General features: G+C 47.3%; 1 protein-coding gene across 2 annotated transcripts in view; it reads right to left on the minus strand.

Moving 5' to 3' along the window:
* Positions 1 to 18,379, minus strand: part of EXOC6B (exocyst complex component 6B) — a 607,915-nt gene that overhangs the window by 8,855 nt on the left and 580,681 nt on the right. The gene's annotated exons all lie outside the window — the stretch shown is intronic.

An 18,379-nucleotide genomic window follows, 5' to 3' on the forward strand; every position in this document is an offset into this window, starting at 1 on the left:
GATGAGGAAACTGAGGCAACCAGAGGTCAAGTGTCTTACCTAGAATCACAGAGATAGTAAGATTTTTTGATGCTGGATTTGAATTCAGGTCTACCTGACTCCTGGTCCTATATTTTATCCAAGTCACCTCACTGCCTCTAATATTAAATGAAGTCTTAACTTGAAAACATTTATTTTTTTTTTTACTTATGCCTCTTGTCTTTACATTACACTTAATTTCAATTCTCCCCTTGCTAAAACTGAATCATCTCTTGTCACAAAGCAAAACAATTAAGAAAAATTCCCCAACTGGGACAAGATGGAAATTCACAATTTCTTATGTCTTTTCTGTTCTTTTAAAATATTGAAATATTTAAGTTTGTTGACGATTGTTCAAGTTCACAATAAAAAGAATCTAAATGAACAAATCCATTAGTGACTCTGACAATGCTATCTTGGCAATTCCTTGCCAATCTAAGAGCGTCGCAAGAAGAAAAACGACCTCACAAGAAGAATCGTAAGTTATTAACAACCATATGAAAGAATGTTCCAAATGACTAATATTAGGAGAAATGCAAATTAAAATGACTCAAGTTTCGGCCACATATCGAGCAAACTGGCAAAGACAAGAAAAGCGGGGAGTAGCCAATGCTGGAGCATCATGGAAAGAGGATCCACTGTGAGCTGGTCCAGCCATTCTAGAAATCCACTGGAAATTATTCTAAGAAAGTGGTTACAATGTCCATACCCTTCTTTGGCCCAGAGATTGCACTGCTAGGGGTATAACTCAAGGATGTCAGTGATAAAAAGGGAAGGCCTTATATACACCAAGCTATTCATAGCAGGACATTTTGTGGAGCAAACACAGATGCTTTGTTTAGAAAAATAAAAATGGAAGTCCATTGACTAGGGAATGGTTAAAGAAGTTATTCATGAATGTAGTCGAGTACTATTGTCATGACAAGAAATGAGGAATATAGTAAATTTATTCTTTACATTAAATATTTTTCATTCAATTTTATTTTTAATTTGGAATTCTCTCCCTTTCTTCTCTTCCACCTATTGAGAAGGTAAGGAAAAACAAAGGCCATTACAAATAGAGAGTCATGCACAAAAAATTTCTTCATTAACCATGTTTGAAAAAAGAAAAAAAAGAAAATATGCCTTAATCTGTACTCAGAGACCATGGATTCCCTGTCTGGAGCAAGGCAGCAGGTTTCAGGGAACACATACTATCACCTGCTCTGCCATTCCCCAGTGAATGAGCAACCCCTAAGTTTCCAGGACTTAGTCACCACAAAAAGAGCTGCTATGGACGTTATTGTATGTAAGGGTCCTCTCCCTCTTTCTTAAATCTCTTTGAGAAGCAGCACAAATTATCTCCATTGTAGCCACACAGAAAGTAGCAGGGGTCACTCAGCAGGACTCTTGACTTATCTAGCGCTGGGCACCAGCCCACACCTGCCAGGGGTCCTGGTTTTCTCCACTGCCTGTCTGGTGAGGTGCTTCTAGCCAGAGAAGGGCAGGAGAGTCTGCGCAGGGGTCGGCTCTTCCAGGATGAATTCCCAGCACGCTTCAGGCATCAACATGGCCTTGAAACGGAAAGAGGGGACCCACCATGCTTTGTCAGCAAAAAGTTCAACAAAGAGACTTCCCCCCCACAAAGGGCATCTCAGAACTCCCGCCTGAGTCAAATAATTCAGTCTTGTTCCTGATGTCATCTCTGCCTCCTGGCTTCCTTCAAATACCCTGAAAGCCAATGTCCTAAGAAACCTTTCCTGAGCCCCCTTAAGGTTCCTTCTACTGATTGTCAATGATTTGCCCTGTCAATACCTTGTTTGTAAATAATTATTTCCATGTTTTCTCCTCCACTGCACTGGGAGCTTGAGATCAGGGACTGTTTTTCACCTTTCTATGTGTCCCTGGCACTTAGCAAGGTGCCTGGCACTGAGCAGGCCTTTATGGCATTCTAGTTGACTTACTGACCCGTCAGAAATCATCAAGTTAAGAAGCTATCTCTGTTACAGAAGGCCTCTGCACAATTCGATCTTAGGCACCATCTAATCCAACTACTCTCTAGAGAAAGGGAAACTGAGAGGATCTGAGATGGAACAGTGTCCCAAATTCAGATGCTAAGACAGGAGAACGAGTCCAGGAGGCTAGGAGAAGAGGGTGGTCAATGGCAATAAGAAATTAAGTAGAAGATTAAGAATAATGGTCTTTGAGAAACAGTTATCCAACTTAGTAGTCAGGAGATCCTAGACAACTACTGAGAGCACTGTTTGAGTAGAAGGACAGGCTGGGGTAGGGAAGGGAATGGGCGGCCAGGCCCTGCTGCTAAGTGCTTCCCAACTGTCTCCCTTGATCCTCCCCACAACCTTGGGAGGTAGGTGCTGTTACTGTCATTACTGGACACAACTGAGGCAAGCCGAGGTGAAGTGACTTGCTCCAAGTCACACAACTCAGGTCTTCCTGACTCCAGGCTCAGCTCTACACGTCACCTCGTTCCCTGATGCCACCCTAGAGGAGCATTTGGTGAAGAAGCCATAGCAGGTAGTAAAGACCACTCTCTAATGGGAGCTTGGCAGTAAAAAGAAATCGTGTGGGATGACAGCTTGAGAGAATGGCCAAATCACAGGAAGCATTTGCTTTAAAAGGATGGGGCAATGACCAAAGGATGTCTGTAGAGCATAAGGAAGGAGCCAGAGGAGGCAGAAAGATAGAGAAGAGAAGGAACGATTGATAGTGTAAACTCTCAGGAGAGATAGGAGGAGATCTGACCAAGGACACAGGTAAGAGAAGGGACACCCCACCCTTGAGACTGGAGCAACGGAGTACAAGCACTCAAGGGAGATGGGAGAATTCAGAATGGATAGCTTGGCTTTCTTTTCAAATAAATAAAGTGGAAGTTGAGGGAAGGATTGGAGTGATATGGATATAATAGAGGGAAGGATAAGGGTGATATAGGGGAGTTAAAGAGAAGGCCTGGAATACCATGGAAGAGCAGTGAGAGTGCCATCCAAAAGGAGGGCCTAAAGGAGCTCAGAGGACATGCGTTGGCAGGGATTCAGCAAGCACCACGATCCATGTCTTGAGAGCTGAGATGGATGGCAAGGTGAGCCCTGAGGAGTGCAGACTGTGAATGGCAGGACAAAGGGGTTCAAGAGAAGAGGATTAGGACTTGATGAGCTGGGTCACTGTAAGCTGGAGACAGGGAAGGGAGGAAATGAGGCCAGAACAAAGTTGGGAGAACCCAGAGGAACAGAGGGCCTGGAGGTTGTGAGGACAGAGAAACCTCCCTGTGAGGCAGGGAGAGAAGGGCAGGGACAGGAGACTGTGATCAGCGGGAGGTTCAGATGGGAGCAAGGCTCCATGTGGGACAATCGGTTGAAATGGAAATGAAGGTTATGGCAACAAGGTGGCCCATGAGGACATGCCAGGGATTAAATGGAACAGGCTCTGGTGGGGATTACTGTGACTATCTCTCCTTGTATGAAGACAGTCCCAGAGTGACAGGTGGCTACCTCCAATGCCAGACCAGCATACTGGGAACACTCCCCAGGTCTGCCCCTTGTCCCTCGGATGTACAAGCAGGTCAGCAAAGATCAGGGCAGCTCAAACTTCCTCTTTCATACTCACCGACCAGAATAGCTAGGGGCCCTCCAAGCACGGGAGGAAGCCCTGGATATGGAAACTGAGCCTGGGACACTTGCTCTGAACTGTGGATTTCTAAAGGGGTTGTTTTAGTTGGCAAGTAAATGGGCTCTGATGTTGGGAAAGACTGAAGTTCAAAGAGGATGGAATGGATAAAGAGCACAGTGCAAGTAACGAACATGAGCTCAGACAGACTTTGGGAGGGGAAAGGGACCTGACGTGCTGTGGTCCAGGCGGTCACGAGGAGTCAGCTGTGACTGATGACTGAACAACAACAGAATGGGCCCCCAGCCCTCTCTCTATTCACTGCAGAGCCTTCTGGGACTCTCTGGAGGCAGCCAGCAGGTACCATGTTGCACACAGCGCTGGGCTAGAGTCAAGAGGACCCGAGTTCAAAATCAATCTCAGGCACTTACTAGCTATGTGACCCTGGGCAAATCACATAACCTTGGTTTGTCTCAGCTTTCTTATCTGTAAAATGGGGATAACAATAGCATCGACCTCCCAGGGTTGATGTGAGGACCCAAGATGGCGCATAGTGCATAGACTGAGATACAAATGGAAGTTAGCGTTGTCATTCTTTTCCTGACTTCCTTCCTGCCTTCTTGCCTTCCTGGTGCTTGCAGACTCAGACCCTTCTACCCCCAAGGATGTTGCCTCTAAACTACTTAGGTCATGGTTCTGGCAGGAGACAGTCTGGTGGTCATACCCTTGAGGTCTATGAGCAGTGGCTGACCAGTGGGAAGGCACAGATTCAGGGTGTACCTTGTGGAGGGGGTATCTCTCACAGACTGATAATGGTGAAGTCATATGTGAGCAACTCAAACTCACTTCTAGAGTGTCGAGGCCTGACAGGGGCTTGGATGCCTCATCCCTGGGGTCAAGAAAGGGAGTCTCCAGCCCAGTATACTTGGAGTAGAAGAGTAAGGATGGGTTCTCATCTTCTAGAGGACAGCTACACTAAGTGACTCCCTGGACCACTCAGTGACGTGCTCCATGGATGCCATCAGGTTTCTCTTGGACCCAAGGGAACAGGAATTCTAGCCCTAACTATGCCAAGCTTCGGACACTTTTGTTCAGACAGGACCCAGCCCCAATCTTCATTGCCTTTGACATGGATCCAAGAGGCAGGGAGGGCAGAGCTTCTCCATTCAATTACACACATCAAAAAAGGGAGGCTCAGAGAGGAAACACGTTTGATCTATGATCACACGCCAGTCTCGGTCAAGGTTACCTTCCCATTCTATTCTGCGGCTCCCCTTCAGATGAAAAAATATCACCTGGTGACTAAAATGTTGCTGCCCAATGTCTGAGCAACCACAAGTGCCTGATAGGAAGAGAAAAGACAAAGAGCCCAAGAACCCACAGGTAATTGGGGTCCAGTGGAGAGCCCCAGGCTGCTCCAGAGCCCCTCCACACCTCTGCATGACCTACTGGGGATGACTCATGACAACCCTCCACCTTTGGGGTTCCAGGCATCACAGATAATCCTACTGGGGCTAAGGCCAGCCAGATAAGCCCACATTATCGCCTGCGGAGAACTCACCCGCCTTTGTGTTTCCTGCTGTTAAGCCCGGCTCTGGAGCTGGGTGATTAACTGCTCTGAGCTTAATCGGTGGGGAGGGTATTGCATCCTGAGGGCCCAGCCCAGCCCCTTTGGGAAGGGATCTCCTGGAAAATGCCCTTTCCCACAGCGAGTAGCTGACTCGTGGGCACTGAGGCATCCAGGACCCAACTCCACCCACTTGTCACAGCAGGGCAGGAAACTGCTACTAGACAGAGGAAATCAGGGCACACGTCCAGTGGTTCTGAGAGGGTAGGTCAAAGCAGTGCAGGGAGGGGAGGAAAACCTTGGGCCCAATTTAGGAATTCTTTACCCCTTCCTCCTCTTCCTCACTGATGGTCTGAGAACCATGTCAGCTCTCTGGAATACTCCCAGCAGAAAATAACTGAACATGGGGTGCTGGGCCCCTCATGACATTCACAGCTTAGGCGCTGTGTGGCTCCCCTCTGGAACAGCTCAGAGAGGGCATTGCCTTCCAGAAGGGGCCTCGTGGAAGCCAGGAAAGCTTTAGCACTGAATAACCAGTCTTGCTTCAAGAATACTGCTGAGCACAATTTCAAAGTCCTTTGGGATTATCTGCATTTGTGCCCTGGGATGGGAAAAAACTACCCCAGTGACTATGGACACAGTGTGGTAGGCAGATGTTGGCTCCCTTTGCTCTCCTTCTTGGGATTCTCTTCCTTTCAGGGAGAGGGAGACCCAACAAGCCTCATCAGAGCCCCGCCCCCCCCACCCCCACCCCGTGGAGTCAGAGATGACAAGAGTGGAGATTTGCTGTGGAACAGCCTGGAGAGGGACAGGGTGGTAGGGTCTGTACTACCTGCTGTGCAGTTTCCTCTCCAGAGCCCCTCCCCTCCCTGTCCCGACCTACAAGGGGCCCTGAGGTCTCTTGTAACAGTGGTTGCCACAACAGGGACAATAGAAAACCAGGGAGAAAAGGCTTTTCTTTGGAAAAAATGCCAAGTAAGGATGGCAACTAAATAATACCTGGGGAAAGCCTCCATTTTCCATTCTTTGGCTATTTTCTTTTAAGAGCCTGGCAAAAGCAATGTAAAAAGCGTTGGACCACTGGGCTGATGAAGCGAGTCAAAGGGCAGGACAGAACTCCAGCTGCCCTCCTACCCTGGGAAGGGTCTTTCATCTGCTGCCAGGGTCCAGCAGCCCAGCCCACACCTGGCTCCCTTTCTCTGACCCTCCACAGCACATACAAGTTTTCATACACACTTTGGCCCTAACTCCGATGGTAGGTAATGTCACACAGGCCAACCCTGGGATCACACCAAGACAAGCCAGCCCAGTCCCAGGCTGATGTCTTCAGAGGGAGATTCCCTAAAGACAAATGCAAACTCCCCCAAACTGAGTACGTCATAACCAAGCCTGAAGGAACCTTTGGGCGACACCTAAATGAAGCAATAGCTAAGTAGGCAATGATACCTACATTCCTCCAGCCAAAAATGGTTAAAATAATTAAGGGTGGCTTGTTTATTGCGAAGGTAAACAGGCTAATTAGATGGGATGCTTTGTGGTAAAAGAGATGACTGTCTAAAAGTGACTGGGATGATTATATAAAGGATTAACTCATGGATCAACAAATGTAATAATGAGGATGGGAATGATGAGAGTCACTTCCATTTCTACAGCACTTTCCTCACAACGAACCAACAAGGGAGGCAGAGCAAGAATTATTATCCTTGTTTTATGGGTGAGGAAACTGAACTTCTGAGAAGTAAAGGGACTTTCCCAGGGTCATGAGTTAATCAATGTTGCTAAGAGGACCAGGCCCATTGACTGACCTCTCCAGCACCATGACTCAGAGAGGGCAGGGTTTTCCCTTGAGTCCACAGCATTCCAGAAACATGTTGTACCCCTACTGAGTGCAGTTGTCCTGGAAGGGATCTGAGAACTCATCTGGTCCCTCTCCCTCATCTCCTCCATAAAGAAACAGAGGCCTCGAGAAGTGACTGGCCCAGGGTCACACAAATGGGAAATAGAAGCACCATCTGCACCCAGGCCTCCTGACTCCAAGCCCCGCCTCTGCTGCTCCAGCACCCTTGCGTGGCCCCCACAAAGAACAGAAGAGAGGGCTATGTGCTGACCTGCTATGCTGAAGGATCTCTTCTTCATATTACATTAAGGGGGATGAGAAGTGGCCCTTCTGGACTTCTCCATGATGGCCCATCCACCTGGCTGTCCTGCCAGAGCAGGGTGACCTTTCCTTCCTGGGTGACTGATCAGAGGTGGAGAAATATAGGGCAGAGCGGCATCACTTTGCCATGGTGGCTTGAGGCCAGGACAACCTTCACCTTCCTCTGCATGAGCAGCTTCTAATGGAAGGGGAAGGTCCCTGGAGAAACTTGTGTCTGCAACAAAACATGTGGTTTTCTTGTTGGGACTTTTATCCTGTGAGGTTGGGCTTGTAAAATGTAAAGTGGATGATGGAGGGAAGCACCGGCAGGGCTCTTTCCCAAAGTGTGTGCGTGTGAGTGCTTGCATGTGTGTGTATGCATGTGCATGTGTTTGTGCACTTGTATGTTCATGCATGTGTGTGTGTGTGATAGCACCTCTCATTTCTGTGACAACAATCTTCAGCTTGATTAGGACAGAGACTGTGGAGGGGACTAGTGCACATTGTGCCTCCCTCTCTGTACCCTCCTGGGCGACCTGTGATCCCTCCAGAGAAGGCAGAGCTGGGGTTAAGATGGAAGGCTGAAGGGGGTGTGGAGGCCGTGGGTGCTAGGGAAGGGGGCCCTTGTCTAGCCCCAGACACTTGGCTCCATCAGGTGCTAGGAAGGTCTGCTGTTTGGAAGAAGCTTGGGGAAGGAGAAGAGAGCACCCACTGTATAGGGAGAGGATTGTTGCACTAACAATTTCTTCACTCATGATAGGGTGGAGGTAGTCAGGAAGGCTCCTCTTCCTAAGTTCTAATCTGCCCTCAGACACTTCCTAGCTGTGTGACCCTGGGCAAGGCACTTCACCCTGTTTGCCTCAGTTTTCTCATCTGTAAAATGAGCTGGAGAAGTAAATGGCAAACTGCTCCAGTAGTTTTGTCAAGAAAACCCCAAATGGGGTCACGGAGAGTTAGACACAACTGAAAAACAACTGAACAACATCATCGTCATCATCATCATCGTCATCATCATCATCATCATCGTCATCGTCATCATCGTCATCATCGTCATCATCATTGTCAGTGGCAGCTGCGGCGTGGAGGGCTGCATACAAGGTACAATCCTGTCTTGGCTCGCATTGAGGGTTCCTTACATTTCCATGTGGGAAGCCCAAAGTGAGGCACCTGTGTGAGCTCCCAGCTCCTTGGTGGCAGGTCCTGGGCTGCAGATTGCTGCAGCTCTCTTGGGAGTTGCACCCGCTGTGCTTGCTGGAGCTCAGTGCCAGCCTCTCCTTGAGAGAGGAGAGAAGCAGCTGCCAGATGCTGCAGTTCTCCCCACAGGGGAAGGCAGTGACTGTCACGGGCTAGGAGTGGGGATGTAGTCTTCTCCTCAGAGGACACACTGGGTGCCGGAGTTTGGGGAAGGGAGCAGCTCCAGGATTCCTGCTGCCCACAGATGGTGGCAGACAGTGGTGGCTGCTGGCAGAATGGCTCCTATGCCTTCACTTTTGCTCCTCCTCTTTGGGGATGCCCAGAAGCACCAGCAGCTGGCCACATAAAACTGGACGTCAGCCCTGGCAGGAGCCAGCTACACACCCTAGGAAGACAGGGCGCGGAAGCTGAATTCTGTCAGAATTATTGAGTGTCCGTGGCATGCTGGGTGCTGAGCAAACAAACTGGACAGAAACCACAGGCATGGCTGAGGGACCATGGTTCTTATGTTATTAACCTACAGAAATGTTCAACTAGGAAGGTGGCAGGGATCCGACTTCGCAGATAAGTAAACTGAGACACAAAACTGTGAGAAATGAACTTCTGGCCACCCATGTAATGACTATAAAGTGTAGCAGGAGGGATTTAGGGTATAAGACCTCTCTGAGAATGAAAGCCATGAAAACTTGGCAATAAGTGAGCCAAGATGTTCATGAGATCTTGCTTCTGGGAGGATTTTATAAGTAGAATGCTGTTTCATCATTGAATCAGTATGGTCTGACCTAAAAGCACATAGTAGGACACGTTCCCTTTTTAGAGACCCCCTCCTCACCCCATGAGCCCAATCAGGTCTCAACTTTAGAGGCAGCTTGGTACTCATGTTCTGTGTGACCTTAGGCAAAAGTCCATTTCACCAGCCCATCTCAGCCCTACTTTCCTCATCTGTCACATGAGGGGCTTGACCCAGATGGTCTCTAAGATCCCTTCCCAGTCTAACTTGATGATCCTTGGGTAGGAATCAGAAGCAGCAGGGCCCCAGTGGTGACGAGGAAGCCTCTGAGTCAGGATGACATGCTGGTTGTGTGACTGTCACTTCTCCCTTCTCCCTCCACTAAGTCACTCATCACAAAGAAGATGCCCATCTGCAGAAGGAGAGAGTGTTTCCTCAGCAAGGGTCATGCACTGGCTTTCCCCAGGGCCAAAGGGCTGGCTCATTAAAGGTCATTTATTGAAAGCTTGCTCTGTCAGAGGCTCTACTTTGGGCCTGCTCTCAAGGTGCTAGAGATGAGTTTGGAAGGCAGGACTCAAACATAACAGAGAACTAATCAGACTGGCAGAATCACAATGCTTGCCCCAGCAACGATGGCCTGGGAAAGGTAGGGAAGCCTTTAGTGAGGAGAGAGGGCTTCAAGGCAGAGAGGATTTAGAAGAGTGAGGGCCCAAGCCTCTTAAACCATTTGTATCCTTTGACCCAGTGATTCTGTATTGGGTCTATTTTTCAAAGAGGTCAAAGAAAGAGGAAAAGGATCCACATGGACAAATATATTGGGGTAGTGAAGAACGGAGAATTTAGGGGATAGCCACGAATGGCTGAACATGTTACGGTATGGGATTATGATGGAATGCTATCGTGTGGTAAGAAACAATGAACGGAATGGTTTCAGGAAAACCTGGAAAGGCTTGAATGAACTGATGCAAAGTGAAGGGAGCAGAACCAGAACGATTTTTACAAGGACTCTGTGAAAAAAATGAGTAAGTTTGATCAACACACTAACCAACCATGATTCCAAAGGACACACAATGAACCATTTACTCCACCTCCAGAAGGAGAAGTGAAGGGTCCCAAGAGTGAACACGGACACATATTTTTCCCTTCCTTCCTTGGACAAGGCTAATGAGGGTGTTGGTTTTATATATTTGGTTTATACATATTTGTATGATCATACATACATACATACACAATGGATGGGGGTAGGGGGCAGGGAGGGAGAGAAAGAGAATTTGGAACTGAAAAAAATGAAAACTGAATCTTAAAAATAAAGAAGACCATTGAAGGCAGAGGCGGGGAGGAAGGCCCCAAGGCAAGGGGAATGGATCTGCTGAATGACTAATAGACATCTCAAGTTGGATTTCCTGTAGACAAGTCAAGTCAACATATTTAAAACTGAACTCATTATCTTTCTCCCCAAATGCTCCCACTTCCAAATTGCCCTCTTGCTGTTGAGGGCACTGTCATCCTCCAAATCTCCTGGACTCTCAAGCCAGGTGCCATCCTCACATCCTCACTGTCTCTCATCGTCCATATCCAATCAGTGGTCAGACATTTCTGTGATCCACACCTTTCTCCTCTGAGACTGCTGTGGTCATCCTGAGGGTGCAGGCCCTTCCTTCTTCATGCCTGGGCTATTGCAAGAGCTTTCTGGTTGGTCTGCGGGTCACAAGTTTCTTCCCCCTGCAGGCCATCCCCTACTGAGCCATCAAAGTCCTTTTCCTAAATCCCAATTCTGGTAATGCCATCCCCCTATTCAACAAACTCCAGTGGTTCTCAGCACCATCTAGATCAAATCCAAGATCTTCTGTCTGATGTTCACAACCATCCTCCTCTCCTCCAAATCTTCCCAGTCTTCTTACCCCTCACCTCCCTGCACATATTCTGCAGTCCAGGGCCCTCATCTGCCAGCTGCTCCATCTCACAGTGTGGCCATTTTCACTGGCTGTCCCCCATGTCTGAAGCATTGTTTTTGTAGCTTAAATTCCACCTTCTACAGGAAGTCTTTCCCAATCTTTTTGAAATCATGCTTTCCCACTGGTGAGTTTTCCCAATATATCCTGCATAGAAGTTGTTTCTTCATAATTGTTCACGTTGTCTTGCTTGTCAGATTGTTAGTTCCTTGAGGGCAGGGCCTGTCTCTTCCCTTTCTTTGTAAACTCAACATTTAGCAAGTACGTCCTTGATGTTTACTGACTGATTTGTAGAGTGGCAATGTCAAAAGTGAGCCAGGTGAGGCTGAGGGAGCTGGGTAAGAATAGTGGGAGAGATATGATTTTGGGAGAGCACAGACTAGACCATGTTCACTTGCTCCTTCTGTCAATGGTCATTTTCTCAGCCCTCCCCCCCACTTCATGAAGGTCCCAAGTTCTTATCACATCTTCTGTATGTGACCCTGATTCTAGGCCCTCACTCCTGGCTGGCACCCTCTGGCCCTCTCCTTCTTCATTCTATCTGGCACATAGTTAAAGGGGTCTTCCTCAAGTACTTCTGTGCATGACCTTCCCCTATTCAGAAAACAATGAGGATGCCCCACCTTCACCCTCGCCGCCTTCAGGATCAAGTCCAGTGTCGTGGGACTGAAGAGAGCAAGGTGGGTGAGGAAGAAGCCAACAATGATGTCGTTCTCTGGAGCATGGGTGGCTGGGAAAGTGCCAACTGGCAGAGAAAGCAAGATGATGATACTAGCAAGCATTCAGAGAGGGCTTTAAGGTTGCCAGTGTTATCTCACGTGAGCCTCTCAGCAGCTCTGGGAGGTAAAATGCTGTTATACACTCATGTTGCACATGAGGAAACTGAGGCTCTGAGGGATTTGGTGACCTGCATGTGTCTGAGATGGGTCCCACCTGTTCTCCTCTGTGCCACATTTTTCCCTCTGAGATTGAGAAAAAGAGCTGACTGTGTAGCAGGGATGGTGAGGTGAAGAGGCATGACTCCCATCAGACTGAGGCAGAGGTATGGAACCTGCAGCCTCAAGGCTACATGTGGCCCCCTAGTTCCTCCAAAGAGATGTAATCAAAGGGCCACACTTGAGGACCTGGGGTCTTCATGTGGCCTTGAGGCTACAGGTTTCCCACCCCTGGACTGGGGGACCTGCAAGGGTAGGAATTATGGATCTCCCCAAGAGTAGAGGCTATTGCCCCACAGTGTCCGGTCCAAAGTTCTTTAACCTGAGGCACCTGTCTTGAGTGACAGTTGTCTGATTGTACTAAGGAAAGCTCTCCAATTCTGGGACCCAAAGCCCAGCTGGTACAGCCAAAGAGCCAAGTGTTGAATGAGGATAGTAGGGTCCTTCTGGTCAGACTACTTTTGCCCATCTCCCCTTTCCCCTCTTTATTTTGGGGGTGTGTGGGGGGGTGGGGTGGGAAAAGAAATGCAATGACCTAATATTCCTTATTCCCATCTGGAGGTAGGACTGATACATCTGGCTAAGAGGGAAAAGGGGCCAGAGGGAAAGTCAGATGTCCTCAGAGCCTGGGCTGTTCTCAAGGCTGTCTGGAACAACATTCCATGGAAGAAGCCAAAATCATGGAATCACCTTCTGGGGAGGCCATCCACAGTCTAGGGTCCAAGGAAGCAGGGTCCATGCTACTGAGAAGCCCTCCAACTTTCCCTATCCCAAGTCCCTGGGACCCAGTAATGCCTCCCAGGACAGGGCATCAGGAAACAGCATCGTACTGAAGGTCACACAGTCCACCTCCTAGCCTGGGCCTGGGCTGCTGGTGAGGGCTTTGGGATGGAGTGAAGGGAGAGTGGAGAATGAGAGAACTTCATTCAGAAGCAAGATCTCATCCCAGAACACAGAGCCTACAAAGGGGTTTACATCTATGTAACTCTCCCAGTGGAGAGAGGAATAGGTGAGTCACTGAAGGGGCCCAAAGATCAAAGCTCCCTCCATAGGACTGGCAAATAGGGCAGAGTCAATGAGAGCCAGTTCTCTGGAGGATGATCTCCTAAATACTGGTGCCAGCTTCAAGAGCTTCCAGAACCCCCAGTCCAGAGCTGGCTCAGACTAGAAATAGGCTGGAGATCAAAAGTTAAAATCTAGCCTTCTCAGAGGGCAGGCTGTGGAAGCCTCTACCCACCTCAGCCTGAAGATACCTCTTAGAATTGTGATTAGACCACTCTTAGCCAGGTTCTGAGTGGCCTAGGGGCACCATTAACTAGCAGACCTGGCAATGTTGGGGGCAGGAGGCTGGAGGCCTAGTGCAAAGCTGTTATTTCCACATGGATGGAAATGACTGGTCTGGGGCAAAAGGCTTGTGGCTGGCTTCTGGATCCAAAAGAAGTCAAGACCAAAAGAAAGAGCGAGTCCTTGAAAATTCCAGATGGCAGAAATTATAATCAGTCAGGAAACATTTGTTAAGCACCTACTATGTACCACTGAAGTGCTTATCAAGTACCTCTTGTGCTAAGTGTTGGGGATACAAAGATAGGCAGAGAAAGGTCCCTGATCTCGAAGGCGACAATGTTCAAACAGGTAAGTTCAAACAAGCCTAGACAGGATGAACTGAGGATAATCGATGGCAGGAAGGCACCAGAACGAAGGCAGATCAGGACGAGCTTCTTGCAGAAAGTTGGATTTCAGCTGGGCCTTGAAGGGAGCCAGAGCTGGGCACAGGGATGGCCAGAGAGAATGCCAGGGCTGAGAGAGGAACCACAGATCACAGAGTACTGGGGAGGAGAGGACTGGACACAGTCATTGTCCTATGCAGAAAGTCTCCTGTCTCAGTGCAATTTCCTCTTCCATCAGAATTTCCTTTTCCCCCAGAAATATCCTAACTGAGGGGTGAGAAGGAATACCTCATTTTCCCATTGTCTGAGTACAGTCAACATCTTCATAGTCATTCCCTGACACTAAAGAAACCCCAAAGATAATAAAAAGTGGGGGTAAGGATATGATTATTCACTTCTCGCAAGACTTGATGAATGTGCCAGGTTCTATGGTACCTAGTATCTGAGGGTCAGTCATAGCAATAATGGCATGAACATGGATGGAGAGCTGGTCTTGAAGCCAGGAAGGTTTGGGATCGAGTCCTCCCTTTGACCCTTCCTGGAGAGGTAACTCTGAGCAAGGAACAACCTCTTGGGCTCAGGTGATCAACTCCCTACTAATGCAGCATGGCAGCTGCCAAGGAGCTCTGCTAGAGGGGCTTTCTCATTCGGGGTTCCCTATTTCAATGAGAATACAAATGCAGCTTACAAACACAAGAATCATTCAAGTTTCTATAGTGCTTTGATGTTTGTAAAGCATCCCAACTCCATTCTCTCCTCTGGACCTCACCACGTTCCTAGTCCTGTGCTGTGAGGCAAGTGCTACAGGGATTACGTTTATCATCCCTGTTTGCAGGTTGAGAAACTAAGGCTCTGGATGGATAGATGACTTGTCCATAGCGTACTTCATTCTCTCTGTTCCTGTGTGTTCAGTTTCTGATTGTCACAGTAACCTGAAAAGAAGCCTATGACACTGGACGGCACTTGTCCACAGAGTCGAGTTGCCCAGGTGGGAGTGGGCAGCCACTGAGATTCTCTGCTGCTGAAATTCTTAACCTCAATCACCACCTTGACTCCAGCTCCAACACCCACAGAATGGGAATGAGTTGGTAGTCACCTGATCCACCATCAGGACATTGCCCTTACAAGTAAGGGCACCGAGGTCCCTCTAGTCCATTCGCAGAGGAGTGGCCCCTCTGACATTTCTCTATGACCCCACTTTGGCTATTGCTCTACGGTGGGGAACCAATGTTCTAGACTCTTTCTCTCCGACTCTTCTTTTTTCTTTCTTTGAACTTGTCTAGTTGGGGACTGGCCCTGAAATCCAAGGCTTATGTACCATACTCAAGGTTGGCCTTAGAAGCAGGTGAAAAGGGTTGTAAAAGTTTTGAGCTGCTCTATCCATCAGTGGAATCTGGGGCTCAGTGTTTTTCCCTTCTGTTAAATGAAAGAGCTAGACTACATGACCCTTCTTGTACTTTCTGGAGGCAGCACTATTGACAGAAGAATGAGCAGCAGCCCTCGCTCTGCCACTGACTAGCTAAAGTAAAAGACTTCCCTCTTCTGGGTCTCAGTTTACTAATCTGTAAAGCGATATCTACCCTGCCTGGGTCACAGCATTACTATGGAGAATGGTTAAGAACACAGATATGAAATAACTTTGAAAAGTTAAGAAAGCAATTAGGAAATGCAATGGTAGAAAATAATGAAAGGAAATAATGTCATGAGGTCTAATGGTAACTGGAGTAAGATGCACCATGAGCTAGTTTGGGATGAAAACTTTCTATGCAAAACAGGAAAGGTAGGGAAAGTAGAGAGAAGTATGGTTGGAGGCAAGAAGGCATGTGGACAGAGGATCACTGACACCTTACAGTACTACAGTGAGTTAGAGAGACAGAGAGGTTGGAGGGAATGAGAGACAAAGACGAGGGAGACAGAGGTGGGGAGAAGGAAACAAAGAGAAAGAAAGAAAGGAAGAGAAAGAAAGGAAGGAAGGAAGAAAGAATGGGAGAGAGACAGAGAGGAAGAAAAGTATGAGAGACAGGTGGGGAGAGGAAAATGAAGATGAAAGAAAGAGAAAGAGAAAGAAAGAAAGAGAGAGAGAGAAAGAAAGAAAGAGAGAGAGAGAAAGAAAGGAAGGAAGAAAGAAAAAAGAAAGAAAGAAGAATGGGAGAGAGACAGAGGTGGAGAGAGGGAAACAAAGAGAAAGAAAAAAAGGAAGGAAGAAGCAGGGAGAGAGAGACAAAGAAAGGGATGAGAGGCAGAGAGGACACAAGGGAGCAGGGGTTCTTGTTACAGCGGTCAGCGTCAGGCCAGCAGGACTGGGCTGTAGTCAGTGACCAGAACAGCCAAGGCAGTCAGGATAGCCCGAGTTAGAAGAATGAGTTTTCCTTTTCAAGTCATCATTGATCTTCTTCAAACCATACTGGAGCCTTCTGGGGCTAAGACCAGCCAGAAGAGCTTTCTGGATAACCCACTCCCTTTATTTCCCCTTTAGACACAGACATGAAAATTGCCCATTTCCTGTTGGAAAGGTTTCTTGTGATGCATGGCATCCAAATGATTAAAAAATGAGAGAGATTTGGAACTTAACCTTGTTACCAAAGTGAGCACCAACAACAGGGAACCTGCGTTTTGTACAGTTTGGACGTAAGAACAGGTTAGTGACAAACGAAAGTGACAGTTCAATCCAATGGCAAAATCTTGTCCACTGACTAAAGAGTCACCAAGAAGAGGCAAGAAGCCCATGAATAACTTCTCTGGGAAGTCCTTCCCACTGCCAGGAAGGAGAATGCAAACATTCGCAGAGATCCTCCTTTGTTACTGCTCACCCACTCAAAAAGAGCTTTCCAGTTTACAGAGCTCTTTTCTCACAATATCACACCCATTTTGCCAATGCAGACACTGAGGCTCAGAGAAGTTGAAGAATTTGTTTAGGAACACTCAATTACCAAGTGGCTAGCTAGCACTGGAACCCTTGTCCAAATGAAGGAAATAGGATAGAAAGGGGTCTTGAGTCATGCCGTAGAAAAATTGGTTGGAACTAGAAACTAAACATTTCTAGAAAGGAGAAGACTCAGAAAGATGTGAGAACTGCCTGTGAGTACTGGCAGGTCTATTGAGAGGTAGAAATCAAACTTGCTGCCCATGGCTTCAGAAAAAAGGCCCAGGAACAATGGGCAGAAATGACAAAGTCAGGAAAATCAGAGCTGGTCCTTAAGGGGAAGGGGCCACCTCAGGAAGACAGGGGTTTTTGTTCCCTGGCAGTCCTGAAGAGCATATTCTGACTCAAGTGGGAGGGAGGTGGCTCCAATGGTTACTGAGGTCCCTTCCCACTCTGACATTTTGTGGTTCTGTTTCCAATCTGAAGGCTGCTTGAACCCTATCAGGAGGTGGATGCTAAGTCTAAATTGCAAAAGAGAAAGGGAAGAGTTGCTCGTCTTGCTTATCGGCCAATTTTCGAGTTCCCAACTTCAGTGATAGGTCACTTTAAACAGAAGGGAGGTGGCGCTGGGGGTTTCCAGGACTTCATCTCAGATTCCCCAAGCCACAATTCCCTTTTACTTCTTGCATCCCCTTTCACTGCTACTCTCCGCTCCCCTCTGGGAGCCTTCTCTCACTGGGGTCTGGCATATGATACTGACTCCTGTTTGCTCAAGCATTGACTTCTGAGTACTTTCTTTCCTTTAAGAAACCTTCCTTCTCAACTCCATGGTACAGAGCTGGTGCTCTGCCTTCTCCCCCTGCTTCACTCTTACTGAGTTTGACCCTTCCACTAGATTTTCCATTATTTCTATATTTTTCCGTTCATATTTCCATTAATAATGACATTTTATATTACTAACTGCCAGCAAATAACACAAACTTCATGTAACTTATTCTACATATCTGCTTATGGCATAGCACATTCTTGGGATCTCCGTTCACATGATCACTGTGAGTGCCCCTGAAAGCACTGACTTTGTCTGTTTTAACTACGCACAATGTCCCACGCAGGAACAAGGTCAAGAAATGATCATTACAACTTTCGGTGATGATGATAACAACAAAGGCCTAATTGCACAGTCATTACCCTCAGGAAGCTTAAGTGAAGAAAGAGAGATGCTGGTCCTGAGAAAAGCCAAGCACTTTAAAGTCTGCTGGTTTGGTTACTAGGGATCTTGAACAATTACTGAAGACCTTAGCTTGAGACAATAATCCCTACCCTAGTTGACTGTGTAGGCATGTGATAAATGTACTTGAGAAAATCTAAGTGAAAGTGAGCTAGCAAAGGTGCCATGTATAGCTGAGAAATATGTATACTCCTTTCTAGTTTCATTTAAAAATTGCCAAAAGTCTATTACAGGGTGTTAAACCTTTTTCTGGTTTGTTTTTATTACATATACCTTGGACTGATGGGGGGCAAACTGAAGTATTCCATTATCATAGTTTTATTATTTATTTTACTTTGTAATTAATTTCATTTTTCCTTTAAGAAGCTTTGTCAGTGAATGCATATATGTTAACACGAAATCAATTCACTGTCTGCTACCTTACAACTAAATATAGTTCCCCCTTTATCTCTTTTAATTAAATCTATTCTTTTGCTATTGTGTTGTCT

This window comes from Notamacropus eugenii, chromosome 1, assembly GCF_028372415.1.
Source record: "Notamacropus eugenii isolate mMacEug1 chromosome 1, mMacEug1.pri_v2, whole genome shotgun sequence".
Taxonomy (NCBI): domain Eukaryota; kingdom Metazoa; phylum Chordata; class Mammalia; order Diprotodontia; family Macropodidae; genus Notamacropus; species Notamacropus eugenii.